Raw genomic sequence first — 6,944 nt, 5'->3', positions numbered from 1 at the left:
TCATTTTAATTTCATTATTGTACACATAAGTAGTCTTGGTCAACAATAGATTGTAATTAGACGGAATATTTTAAAGCTATATAACTTATGATAAAACATAACACATTAACAATACAAAAGCTGAACTATAACCAGACTATGTTGAAATGATGATGATGATGATGATGATGATGATGATGATGATGATGATAGTAGTGATGGTTATTATTAGGGAGCGGATTTCTATGTGCTAAAAATTTAAATATATTTATTTTTTATGTGCTAAAAATACGAAAATATTTGCTAAAAATAAAAAAGAAAAAAAAAATATTTTTTTTTTTATGTGACAAAAATACCTTACTTAGCTTGAAAAAAAAAATGTTACTAGGTTCTCACCAACCACACTTGAGTGCTAGTAGTTGGCCGAGAATTGCAGTGAACAACAAAGGTCATCTCCAAATTCTCCATCACAAATGCATGCCGATTATCTCTGAACGACGACTTATCGACTTATACTGTGAAAACGATCTTTCCACGTCACAGGATGTCAGACGTGCATATTTAAAGAGAGGAATGTTGCAAACACATACACCATCAATTTCACCTACAGGCACGCCCTCCAATACTTGAGCAAATTTACATATTTTTTTATATCCACCGTTTTTCCCAAACACATTCTGGAATTTGTCCCTTAGTAATTGTACATCTGAACCTGGTAGTGAGTCTAGTTTAATTTCCACGGCATGCACCACCCTGTTTCAGACAACAGGTTTTTGGATGTTTCGAGGTTTTTTTATGGTGTTACACAAAAAGCTTAAATTTGCTAATAGGAAAGCCAAATCGTTTTTTAAATAACCATCTTTCAGTATATCTTGAAGGATATCAATTGACGAAGCCCGATAACAGGGAGTCACAACAAGATATATTGCCTTACTTGATAAACATGAGCGAGAGGCGAGAGATTTGTTTAAATTAAATAGCCTAATATTTATACAGGAGCTCTTATCTGTGGAATGAAAACATCTTCAACAATAAACATTCCTAATTATGTGTTATAACATCTTTCCTCCTTGTCCATGTTAATTTATTCTCTAATAATAACACTGATATACTATTACAAAAATGAATCACGAATACACCACACAGCGCTTAGAAACGTGAAGCAACCAACAATTCTTAAAAAAAAAAGATAACGTACTTCTGAGTGATATAATTGATTCAGTTTTAAAATATTTAAAAGTTCTTATAAAAAATTATTTAAGTAAAAAAACTTCAAGATTTATGTGTTTATAATAGATTTCCTGAAAATATGTATTTACATAATTATTTTGTGAAAATATGTGCCTTTATGTGAAATAAAATTCGGGTTTAAAACTTGAAACTTCATGTTCGGAATTCTTAACTTTGTTAATTGCGTTTTATCACACGCAAAAAGAATATTTAATTACAGTACATAGGAATCCGCTCCTTAATTATTATGATACTATGTTGAAGTGATCTTTATGTGTGGAAGTTTACCTGGTTATTTATTTTTAAATTGAAAGACTTTTTTTTTTTTTTTTTTTTTTTTTTTTTTTTTTTTTTTTCTCCAGAGAATGTTTTTGTATTGATTTGTTAGAAATTTAAAGAGTATGTAGTCAAATGTAGAATACTAAAATATTTTCTGTGTAATACTCATCTGCAGTCAGAAAAGAGCATAATGTTGAGTCTTTGAATAACATAAATGTACGAAGACCAATAAGGAAAAAATACAATTCTCTTTTTCTGACCTACCTTCGTAATATGCTATAAATGTTGCAGACTGTTAAAAATGTTCTACTGTAAACTGGGATTACTTTGAACACAGAGGAAACTTTGACCATTTTTTCAGAAAATCATATTTAGGTTTCTACATGCTGCATTTGTTATAGATGGAGGTAAATTATCATAAAATCATTCTCATACCAAATTTACCTCCATCTATAACAAGTGCAGCATGTAGAAACCTAAATATGATTTTCTGAAAAAATGGTCAAAGTTTCCTCTGTGTTCAAAGTAACCCCAGTTTACGGTACTTTATTAATTTAACTTGATCGTAATCTTTAATTTAGAACTGGAAATTATGAACAAAATTCGCTTGTGTCCTCCCTCCAGCCTACTGTAGGAGATAATATCTGAAAAACTACCACAATATAAATACTATTTATCTAATAATTTATAGGAACTAAGTAACTTGTGAATTTGAGCATTGTGCATATAATGTGATATTCTGAATATCTCCTACATACATTGTGATTCTTTACTGGTTTAAAGAGGATATGATATTGTATTATTATTTATATTAATAATGAATTGTAATGCCATGTTTTTAGATACAAGTTTTATCAAACTATTAATAATATCATAATTTGTCTATTTATACATACATGTATATATACTTATTTAATAATGTAAATTATAATTTTAAGTTAAGTCTTGTATTGTTAAAAATGTAATTGAAATGTCTTACTCAATATTATAATATTTTTACATATTTGTTAATAATTTTTAATCTTTATTATTAAATTATTTGTCAATAACTTTTTGTAACATTATGTGGTCTCCACAAAGATTATATTTCACTTTCATATCGAATTCAGATTCAGTGCTCAGTTAGGAGGAAAGCTGAAATGACTAAAGAACAAAAATCTTTTATTTTAACATTAGCATACATAACTTTACAAGATGTGGATATAAAAACAGGTTCGAATTCATTGATTCTAATTCACATTAACACTTTGTTTAAAACTTAAAAATGTATTAGTAGATACATTAAAAGTGTTGAAATTTAAAATAGGTCCGTTTTGATGCAGGTGCTGCGTCGTCATCAGTGTAGTTCATAGGACACTGAAGATGACACAGCACCGGCATCGAAACGGGCCATCTAAGGTACACTACCGATCAAAAGTTTTTGATCAGCTATGAAAACAACTATATACTTTATTTCAATGTACAAACACATCGGAAAAACTAAATAGACCAACAAAATAAATATTTTCTCTCTTTAGCATTATTATATGATAGAATATTCAAAACAAAATCCCTGTTTTAACCACAAAGCCCTAGTTGTGATAGGTAATCGAAAACTTTTGACTAGTAGTGTACATAACCTATTTTAAATTTTAACAATTTTTATGTGTCGAGTAATACATTTGTAACATCCTAAGAAACGAGAATGCGGATGCTTTAGCAAAGAAGGGCAGCACTGCTACTTACAGACCTGCTACTAAATCTACGTATTACTCTGTGAAAAGATTTATTAAATCTAAATACTTAGACTTCAACAAACAAAATTAGATAACACAATCTCAAGGGAGAAAATGGAACTCTCTGCATCATAATCCACAGTTAATTCCCGATTTACCACGAAAATCGTCTGTAGCTGATTTAGTGTAGCAACAGGCCATGATTGTTTGGCCAAACACCTGCATAGAATTGGAATATATCAGTCCCCTAACTGCCCATTGTGCAACTCAAACCAAGAAATGGATTTGGAACACCTCAAAATCTATGCTTCAGTGGCTGGCTATGATAATATCTTTGAAAAATACTGGAGTGCAAGAGGTCAAATGACTTTATTATCAAATGCCTGGCATTAGAAAACAACAACAACAACATTCGATTTGTTTAAAAAAATTGCTGTTACATATATGTTCCTACCCAACATTTGCTGTATAAAGTACAAAATTAAAAAGAATTGAAATTAAAAATGTATACATACTTATAATGTAGTACGTTAGTATTTAATTTATTGTACCCAGATCTTACATCAGCATTGAAGCTTTAAGTTGAGGAACAAGTCAAGCATTAATACAATTTTTTGGCGAGATGAGACGAGATGAGGTGAGACTGAGAATTCGCCATAGATTACCTGACACTTCGTCTTACGGTTGGAGTAAAATCCAAACCAGGTATTCAGCCTAAGAGGGAATATAGTCTACCTAACCTAAGCACAGCGCAAGCGAGTCTGCGCTGACTGAGCTATGCTGGAGGCTATACAAAAATATAGCAGAGTGCAGTACATACCGGTAACAAGTAGATTAATTCCATTTACAAGTATACAATTCATCAGTTGAGGTATACAAAAATATACAATACATAGCAAGCAGATGAACTCAATTTACAAGCATAAACAATTTATTCTTCAGTTGAGCTATATAAAAATACACAATACATAGAAGCAGATTAATTCGGGTTGGGGACAACTGGTCACAGAATATTGGCCACAGAGGCAACTCGCCACATAATTGAAATTTGTATCAAAGAGAATTAGCCACACATTAAAATTCAAGGCAATACTAAAATTCGCAGCAATTTATAATATATTTCTATGGTAACACAAGACAAATCTAGAAGCTGTAAACTAAATAGGAACTATGGCAGAAGAAATTCGCTCCACAAAATCAGAAAGAGACTCTAACAAATTAATATATCTTGGCTACATGTACACGAGACTTAGAGAAAATAAGAATGGAGTTGTTTGGCACTGTGACATGCGTGGCGGGTGTAATGCAACAGTCACATTATCAGAAGATGGAAGCAGTGTCGTCTGAACACAAGAATCATTCTGCAGACTGGGGAAGGATTAAGGCAAAGGAATGTGCAGAGAACATGAAGGCAAGGGTGGGGACTTCCCGAGAACCAACGTCTGTCATTATTCAAAATGAGTTACAGCGTATTGCAAGCGAAGCCAATGTGAATCTACCGAAGAAACCATCTATTAAAAAAACTGTGCGCTGTGCCAGGAAGTTGCACCTACCACCTGAACCAAGGGATATTGACGAACTGAACGTTATAGCCGACAGATACACTAAGTCCGTACAAGGAGAAAGGTGGTTGCTGTATTTTGAACAGGAGGACAACGTGAAACTTACCATATTTTTCACTAATTCAGATTTAAATAAATTGTTACGGTCCCGTTTTTGGATAATTGACGGTGTGACAAATTGTCTATTTGTAGCAAATTGTCTACCTGTGGCAAATTGTCCCTATTACCAATTTTCTGTGGCCAATTGTCCCAGTTACCAATTTTCTGTGGCCAATTGTCCGGAACTGGATTAATTCAATTTACAAGCATAAACAATTCATCAGTTGAGCTATACACTGAATTAATCTGATTAATTAATTAAGCAGATTAATTCAGTTTACAAGCACAAGTTGAATAGAAGGCAGAGTATGTATAAATTGGATTAATTCTGTTCTGAACCTTCTGTCTTGGTCCTTCAAAGCTTTAAAATAATTAGACAGTGCATTGAAGATGAAGGATGGGTGGAGTGGAGAAAAATTCTCTTCGGCACTAGGACTCGAACCAGTTTTTCAGCTCTAAGTGCTGACACTCTATCCACTGGATCCCAGTTCTGATGCCGGATTGAATCCTCTCAGTTTAAGCTCCACTTCTTAGTTTCTCTTTAGTGGCCAACCCTCATGCACTGTGTCGCAGATGTGTGCCAGTGGCACAATGTCCAACACACTACGTGCAGAGATGCACTCATTATGAGTGACTAAGTGGCCAGGATCTGACGGAATGAGCGTGTCTTAAATCACTAAGTGATTATTTATGCATATCATATTATTGTGATGAATGGAAGTATGTATGATATTTCGTGAAGGAATTCTGCATTACCATATGATGAAGGATGGGTGGAGCAGAGAAAAATTTTCTCTCCCATCAGGACTCGAACCCGGTTTTCAGCTCTATGTGCTGATGCTTTATCCAATAACTGTTAGACATTGTGCCACTGTTACATATCTGTTACACAGTGCATGAGGGTTGGCCACTAAGAGGTGGAACTTAAACTGAGAGGATTCAATCCGACATCGGAACTGGAATCCGGTATGGCTTAGTGGATAAAGCGCCAGCACATAGAGCTGAAAGCCCAGGTTCAAGTCCCAGTGCCAGAGAGAATTTTTCTTCGCTCCACCCATCCTTCATCATATGGTAATGGAGAATTCCTGCACGGAAATATCATAGATACTGCGGTACATTACAATAAAGTGCATTGAAGACCGTAATTCATGAATAATGAATTCCTTTTTTATAACTCAGACTTACATCATGGTTTATAGACCCCTTTGAACAGACCAAACATGACAACTAGTTGTAGATGATGTTACACAATATGAGGACATCAAATTAAGTGTTTCTTTAATTGGTATTTCAAAAATGCTATGTCAGTTACCAGATTATCTAGTATTGGTGAAAGTGGTGATGAAAAGATAGTATTGTCGGACCATTGGATCTATGCCCCTTCAGCGCTGTCATCGTTCTTGGAAAAGTTAACGCCTCTACTCACCCCATTCCACTCGTTTCTCTCCCACTACGTCAAACAGCAGGCCACGAACCTTGCCGAATAGGGATGTTGCCAAACTTCCGTCAAACAATTTCATGTCTCTTGAATATTGCTTATAATACTGTGAGGTTAATTATTACTTATTCATAATTTAATTTAAGTAGGTCTAATGACTCTGATTGACTTATGCAAAATGCTATTACTTGCTTAATAATATTTCTTTCACCACTCCGTGCTACAGTATTCATGTTGAGTTGACAACACTGGACTGCAAGTGCAAATAAACTGTCCCGCAAGAAGGCTCAAAATTGTGAGTAGTGGGGGAGAGAAAGAGAGAGGGATAGAAAAGAGAGAAATAGGAATACAGGGATAGAAATGAATTGCCGAGGCTGAAAAGTGATTAAGGTTCAGTTCGCATATCTTACGGGGGCACAGATCTGATGGTGGACTATACTTTGCAGTGACTTCAGGGTTTGCAGTGGATTCCCTAACATCTGTCTTAGAGTTGGGGAAAAGCTTAACAATGTGATCTGTTCAAACAGATTCGAACATATGTCTGAGCATTGCCACAAATCAGAACACCAGTTAAAATGTTGTTTGCCTTAAGTCTCATTTTCTGATATTTTGTCAGTATTAACGGTTTATTTCGACTTATGC

Source organism: Periplaneta americana, chromosome 16 (assembly GCF_040183065.1).
Source record: "Periplaneta americana isolate PAMFEO1 chromosome 16, P.americana_PAMFEO1_priV1, whole genome shotgun sequence".
Lineage (NCBI taxonomy): Eukaryota > Metazoa > Arthropoda > Insecta > Blattodea > Blattidae > Periplaneta > Periplaneta americana.
The sequence above is the reverse complement of the archived record's forward strand: the minus strand, read 5'-3'. Positions refer to the sequence as shown.